Raw genomic sequence first — 8,390 nt, forward strand, 5'->3', positions numbered from 1 at the left:
TGGAAATTATTTGTGTTTGTTATGACTTATAAGTGGGATTCATCTAGGCTCCCATTTTCTTCTAAGTTGACTTTTTAATAATTTGACTAATTGTTTTCATCCTTGCTCTTATTTATTTATTTATTTATTGTAATATACTTTTATTGGATTAGAGATGTGTTCAGTGTCATGTTTAGTTGGTCAAAGATTTTGGAGGGTACTTTCTTTAGAAAAATAAAATTTTCAAAATTAAAAGAAAAAATAATTTTCTCAATCAAAATAGAAAAAATGAGTTCTACGAATAGCATTTCACATTATTATATCCTTTTCATACTGCAACGCTATTCTCATCATAACCTTCATCTGAACTACCAACACCCATACCCCCACTCATCCCATAGTATTTATTCGAGTTATATACAAATCTTTTTCGAATAATATCTTTTTTCAAAAAATATTTTTCTTACGAACACACTCTAGATGTCCCATAGACCTATTTATATGGGGTTGTATCTCATATGTGAAGTTGGATTATTGAATTGCAGATACCAAATTATTAAACTAAAAATAAGTCACCTAGAATTTATTTATTTTTGACCTCGTCTCACCTTCCCTATTTGCTTCCCTAATATTTTTTTTTAAGGAAAAACCATAAGAAGTAGCATATTTAAGACTTAAACTATGAAAAATAATAATATTTTAATGAAATTATATTGTGTAGTAAATATAACACTAATTTAAGTGTGTTCCCTCATTTTCTATCTTTGAGAAGTTACCATATATAAGTTTCCCTTTTTCATGTCACTTTTCTTTCTCTTTCTATTAACTGATTTTTACTTTACCTTTATTGTTTAAAATCTATTAAATTTTCCTTTCAATTTTTTTCATTTCTCATAACTTACTGTTATTTAAATTAGTAGATTCATTTTGCAAATCAAACTCAATTATGAAGATTATTATCTTCATGATATTCAAAAATTCAAAATATCACTCTATTATATAAAAAAAAAATCTGACGATTAAGATTGAAAAATCAGGGGTGAATGAAGGGAAAAATCATTTTTGGAGAAGACGAAGCAATTTTTGGAGAAAAGAATATTTTTGACAGAAACATGGAGTGATTGACGTACTTTTAGCAACTGACATCTATTTTAAAGTATATATTTTCTTTAACAAAATAAAAAACGTGTTTTTGAAGAATTTTATTTGTATTAAAAGTCTTATTATTTTTTTTTTAATTTAAAAATTGCTATTAGTTGCAATCTAAGAAGTATTGCTATGAATTGCAATATACAATCTAAGGATGTATATTTTGATTTTTTTCCCAATAATCAATATTGTTGGGTGACAGTTTTCTACTTTTGGGCTTTGGCTAAAGCCAATTCCAATAAGGATGTATAGTTTGCTAATTACATCTTATCCCGAAATTTTGAATTGTAATACATATGTTAAGTAGTGATACATATGGACTAGTGTATGTATCACTAGTATATACATCTGTATACAGTAGTGATACATATAGCATATGTATCACTAGTAAATATAAATCCGGGATTTTATGTAATTTTTTAAAACATCATGGGATATTGTGTAATATGGTATCTTAAATATGAGATTTGTTTAATTTTTCCTTTTAATAATTAGATTTTACAATGAAATATCTATAATTTCAAAAGGAGCACCATCTAAGAACAATGAAATATTTCAAAATTTTCTTTTAATACGACATGTTATTTTTATAATTCACTCTCTTTTAAGATCAATCACGATCTTTAAAACGTTATCAAAAGTATATGTACAAATTATTGCTTGCTTCATCCAAATGTGTAAACGACACTAACAATATTCAAATATGGAGTACTTTACCGTTAGCAATCCGAAAAAATTGTGTAGATCCAATTCAAAGAAAAAAATATATAAAGAGATTAGACAAGACACATGCTAATAGGAAAACTTCCACTAATACTACTAATTAATCATATAAATCTTAACAATTTACATTTTAATTTCAAATATAGTCTCGTGACTAATATATCTATAGTAAGGAAAATTAAAGTACTTCAAATATTTTCTCGTGACCAAATCTTTCTAAATGAAGATTATTTCAACATAACTTATCATGAATCAACAACATATCTATAATCTATAGTCTATAATCTATATTTATAATATATAATCTATAATCTATCTATATTTATAATCTATAATCTATATATATATCTATAATATATTAAAAGATAGAAGACCCATAGAAAAGTGATTTACCCTTAGAAAAGTGATTTGAACTTTTTTGCCCTTTATTAAAATAATTCGCAATAGACAAAATTTTCTTTTTATTTTTTAATTTTTTTAAAAACAATTATCATTAAATATTATTCAAATATTTAAGATAGAGGAAAAGAAAAAAGAATCTCATAACTAAAAGGAACTAAATGTATTGTGTAAAATTTTTGGTTAGAAGACCTGCATAATATTTTTAGAAAAAAAAAAAAACTATCCATGGAAAGAAAAAAAAATTAAGAACCAAATTTAAGTTTTCTAATTAAATTAAGTTACCGAATACAGATTTAACACATATTTATGATTTTTTATGTAAAAAGATTTCTTTCTTTTTTATACTCTTTTTTTTTTTTTTTGGAAAAAGGGCCTAAAATGCCCTTTAACCATGTGAAATGGTGCAAAAATACTCTTCGTCTACTTATTGGGCCTAAAATGCCCTTCACGTCTATCTATTGGGCCTAAAATACCCTTCAATTATGTAAAATGGTGCAAAAATATCCTCCGTTTACCTATTGGGTTTAAAATATCCTTCTCACCAACCTATTGAGCCTAAAATGCCCTTTCCGTCTGCCTATTGGGCCTATTTTGCCCTTTTATTTAGGTATACTACATGAAAAGACCATAATTAAAATTTAGAGTAACTTACATAAATTTCGAATAGTTTCAGCAATATTACATAAAATCTCGGATAGTTTGTTAATTACATCTTATCCCGAAATTTTGAATTGTGATACATATGTTAAGCAGTGATACATATGTATATGTATCACTAGTATATACATATGTATATAGTAGTGATACATATAGCACATGTATCACTAGTAAATATGAATCCAAGATTTTATGTAATTTCTTAAAATATTAAGGGATATTGTGTAATATGGTGTCTTAAATATGAGATTTGTGTAATTTTTCCTAAAATTTAATTACATAAATAATAGTACTTTTTCAATATTATAAAAATATATTTTTTTTTACATATATAGCCATTTAAAAAAAAACAGAAAAAATAATTCTAATTTCTAATTTAATGTTATGACTAATTATCAATTCACCTTAATTTAAGAGATATATTTTTCAATATTCAAATTAAAAGTGGAAAATATAAACCCTACTTTCAAAGATTTCTCTCTTATATTGAAAATTCAAATATTTTTAAATAAATTAAGTATTCCACTATTTGCTCGTGTGTGTTTCGGCTTGTTTCATATTAATCATCTAGTATTATTTCATTATCGTGTATTTTTAATTCTAATATAATGGATTAACCATAATTTTTTATGGATTAATATTTATGCACTAAAAATCATTATGTTGGAAGTATAGATATACTATGTATTTTTGTTGCGTAAATATAATTTATGTCAAAGTTAAATCATTATTATATTTTTGATATAATTCCTTATATGTGATTAAGTTATTTTGAGCTTATAGTGTTTATCCCACCTTGAGGGTGGGTGGAAAATTAGATCACATGATAACCGAGCAATCCGATGTATATTATCCTACCAAAATACCAAATATAGAATAATCTCATTCTAAAAATAATATAATCTCGACATACATATGCCGACATATGTTGGAAACATAACATAGTTATTTTAATTACTTTACTCTCTCTTCCTATTAATATACATAACATAATCGACATATACATAGCATTCTGTGTATATGTGGGATTTTTGTAATATGTTTAGAGAGTTGGAATTTTTTGTAATATTAAAAACATAAGTTGTGTATTTGTGTAATTTTTAGTATAATATATAAGTCCATAAGCTATTAGGCTTTAGCTATAACCCACTATTGCCTACAACCCAAAGCTCCAAAATCCAAATACATTCAACAATCGAAATTGAAAGTTACTTTTTTCATTAATTTTTGCAACCGAAAGTTAATATATAGTCCTCCATCTGATTTTTGCATTGGAGGTATTTATCCATGACAGACATGTAAATATTTTTTTCACGTGTAGGTGCATGTTTTATGCATTGTGGTCCGTGGGCCGAAAAGGATCACGCTAGGTACTTGTAAGATACCCATGCAAGAACTAAATTTAGAGTTTGTCAAAAATAAAATACCATTTTAATTCATAATCACTTCCTGCTAATTAATGGTTCGTGGATTACAAATAAGGAAAAACTAATCGTCTACATTTGAAGTGGTCTATCGTGTACATCTGCAATTTCTAAGGGCTTGTCCGATTAATATGTAACTCCCAAGTGAAAATAGAAATGTTAAAACATGTGTAATCTTAAACTGTTTCTTCCTGGAGTCATTGTTTGTGATGTTGCCTCCTTCTCTGCTTTAGACTTTCAACTAATTAATGTGTTCAAGAACTGAACCTCATACTCAGAAGTCAATAAATCTATGAACCCTCGAGACATTACACAACTTATTTAATGATTTAAATGGATCTTCCTTTCACTTATTTTGGATTAAACCTTCTGGTTTTGATCCTTTGACAAAATGGTTCTGTATGGACGGAAGGATACCTTCTTTTGATTTAGGGCCACAGTGAGGTAATGGAGCCTGGGATTTTGGAATTCTAATTTTTACACTTTGTTAAATTTTATATTGAACTTGTTCAATTCCTAAAATGCAATTTCCTTTCAGCGAATTCTTATGGGACTTTTGCAATGCAGTTTACAAGATCATCCTTTTTCTTTTTGGCTTATTTCTTCTTTTCCGTTTGTCCAGCTATCCACGTACAGAAAGCACGGCATATCCTTCTTCTTTTGACTTCAGAGGAACACTGGTGCATGCATAATCCTGTATTTGGTGACTATAATAAGCCAAAGGCAGGAAACTGATGCAGGCTATCATCCTCCAATAACTCCAATGCGTTCAGCTAATGACGATGCTTTGGGAAATGGTGCATGGAAACTGACTGTACCAGTACATCTGCCAGCATTTCCTGGGAACTCTCTCTCCGGATTGCAATTATACAAGGTTGAATCTTTATTTCTCTTAGTATCTCCCTCTTGCTTTGGGCTTATTTACATATCTTTAAAATTAACGAACAACTTGAGTTTCTTCCTATATCATGTCAAACAGCTCATACGACCCAATTCAAGTCCTGCTCTTTGTGTTTTTTCTTTTCTTGCCAAACATAGCGGGAATCGTGGCACTATTATCTAGTTGTCTTTCAAGATTCTCAATTTCGGGCTGAAATTCCAAATCGTTTTCTGTTCATGGTTCCTTTGAGGTGAAACAATCTTGTACTAGAAATTAGACTTGTGTGTTTGGCGGATTCAAATTGCAGGTACAAGCTGGGCGGCGATTTTTGTTTCCTACTCCTCTGGGTATCCGCTTGATAAGAGGGTATCAATGCATAGATTCTCATCTCTGTTTGCCCGACATACGAAGTTTCATTGAGCACCAGATCGATTTGGTAGCTGAAGGTCAAGCAGATCATTCAATAACTTGATCAATTGAGAAGGAAGTTCAGTTATTTTGCTAAGCAGGTATAAGATTTTAAGCTTTTATGTGATGGCTCATGGCGTTTTGCTGCTTTCCTTCTTACAAACTACAAACAAGCCGATGTTCATTAATAAACACGATTGATGATGCTTTTATTCTTCCCTAATCTGTAACGTGCTGATTTTTCTTAATTCGTATTATTCAAAGCTAATTAATTACCCATTGAACCTCGTGGCTGGCTGGCTGGCTTCACGTAGCTAGATTGAAAACATGGATGCATTATTTGAAGCACAATTTTCTCCGCTCTCAGCAAATGCTTGCGATATATGAAATACATATCTACTCTGCCAGTTCGACTCTACTCTGGTACCTGTGAGGAAGTCTATTACCATAAAATCAAATCATGTAGGATTTATTTGGTTGGAAACAAGTTAATGAATATCCCGTAGGAAGTCTATTTCACTTTCGATGTGGGACAAAAATATCATTACAATCCCACAATAAGTTATCCCGTGAATTTATTCCAATCAAACATTGAAATAGACAAACCTTGTCCTACCTAAAAGACAGAGAGGTTGTTGTTTTCAATAGACGCCTTGGCTAGGCTGCACCGTTAAGCAACAAGGGAAAGACAGGGCAGACAACTTGTGGTATGCCTTGTTAAGTATGATAAGGTTGTTTTACACTTGTCTATAAGTGAAATTTTTGCATTTTTCACCAGGACAACTTTAAGTTAAAGAACATCAACAACAAATAAATATCCTCTTTGTTTTGGGTCCAAAAGCATTAGGAACGGCTCATTGTCAAGAGGATGAACTTTTCCTTGCTTTAGTTAACAAGAAGAAAAAAAGAATAATTGAGCAAACATAACGCAGAATCAAGCATAGAAGCAGTGAGATTTAGGCTCAATTCGCCTAGTTATTCTACAACAACAACATAACTAGTGAAATCCCATAAGTGTGGTCATTTTCGAAAGACGATGAAGAACATAGCTTAGAGAGACAGTGAAGAACATAAAGCAACTAAACATGAAAAAATATAATAGTATAATTAACATGCCAAGTTATTCTACAAACACACAAATAGTATGCATGTATGTTTAACAAGAAGCTCTCAAATTATATAATCAAGTGTATGCACTAGAATTCCGATACTAAACAGTGAGCCGAGTAAGGAAGTTCATATTGAAAGAGCAGGAATATAAGAACAAGTTGTTAAATGATGAGGCAAAAGGAAAAACACCCTGCATACCTACTGATGATCATTTAAAAGGGATATGGGCAACTTTCTTTCCTTTAATATAACATTATAATTATTGTAAAGACAAATTTTAAGCTCTTCTCTAAGGAATCAAATAACCCAATTACTTTATGAGGAAATCAACTAATTCTAACTCAAAATATACATCTTTAATCAGAACTGATACATGGTAATTAATTAGCAACATAAGAATAGTTTGATTTATAAAGGTGACTTTGCAGGAGCGTTGGTCGGGGCTCTGCTTGGCTGGTTGTTCACCAAAGTTGACGTTTCGGAACACTTGCTCTCAGTCATAAGCTGCTTTACTTTCGGAGTCTTCTGTTGCAAGTGCTTTTGAGCCCCATGAATACCGATTTAGGTATCTTGCAGTGGATTATTGGACTTGTCGTTGGATTTTTTTATGAAGATCTGAGACCCAAAGAGAAAGAATGGCTTCTGATCGGTGGATGCTTAGTTATTGCGATATTTAGGGCGTTTTACTATCGCCATTTGATATTAGAGAATGAAGACGAGAAGACACGTTTGGAGGATTTGGTTAAGGAAGTTGGTGATCTAAAAGGTGATTTAGAAAGTTGAAGTTGAAACAAAGGAAGGCGAAATCACTGCATTGAAGAAGCACTATGAGGGAGTGAATGACATCCCAATACAGATGAAACCAGCAACACTAGCAAGGAGATAACATGCCAGTGAATGACGTTTTTTCTCGGAAGTTGCATGAAGAGGATTTGTGGCAGGAATTTTGTAGTTGGAGGTGGGTTTTTTGTGTTTGGATTTGGAATGAGCATCGACAATGGCAACAACAGAGAGAATAATACAAGAGATCAAGAGCAAAAAAGAAGCGACCCAGTGCTTCCTGTTTAGTCGCCATTAGAGAGAATTCTTTAAATCTATCTCTGTTTGAGTATTCCGTTGAAAGACAGTGCTGTTGGTCTTCCTGGTTGAAAGGAGGACTATGAAGAACTTTATATTGAGTGAGGAAAAATTTTATTGTGCGTGACACACACCTTTCATTCATTGACTGCCACTTCTTGCTCCCTTCCTTAACCTGAGTAATAAAAAATTACTAGAATAAATTACATGAGGTTTAATTCTTACAATTTTATTTTTCATAATTTTGAGCAAATCAACCGTATTTTGAAATAAATTAAAATTATTTTTAGGAAGTTAGTTTTACACTTATAAAAATAATAAAATAATACCTATTGACCTTAGGAGGTCGTTATGGTCTTAAATTAATTTATATTTTTAGAAAATCGACCTCATGAAATTAGAATTAGCAAAAAAAAAGTTATTATAAAATATTTATAAATACATACTTCCGAAGATTGTAATATAATGAAATAATTTTTAAAAGATATAGATTTTTAAATATTTTTTAGGTGCCAATAAACCAATATTTTACGAGATGAATCAATTTTCAAATCAAACCAAGAGCCCTTTTCTTTGTACAA

General features: G+C 30.3%; 1 long non-coding RNA gene across 1 annotated transcript; it reads left to right on the forward strand.

Moving 5' to 3' along the window:
* The first annotated feature begins 4,374 nt into the window (after positions 1-4,374).
* Positions 4,375-5,991, forward strand: LOC107866532. The gene is made up of 3 exons (XR_007053308.1): positions 4,375-4,778; positions 4,957-5,208; positions 5,522-5,991. It is a non-coding gene; the product is annotated as an uncharacterized LOC107866532 (long non-coding RNA).
* Positions 5,992-8,390: the final 2,399 nt, after the last annotated feature.

This window comes from Capsicum annuum, chromosome 3 (genome assembly GCF_002878395.1).
Source record: "Capsicum annuum cultivar UCD-10X-F1 chromosome 3, UCD10Xv1.1, whole genome shotgun sequence".
In the NCBI taxonomy this organism is placed as follows: domain Eukaryota; kingdom Viridiplantae; phylum Streptophyta; class Magnoliopsida; order Solanales; family Solanaceae; genus Capsicum; species Capsicum annuum.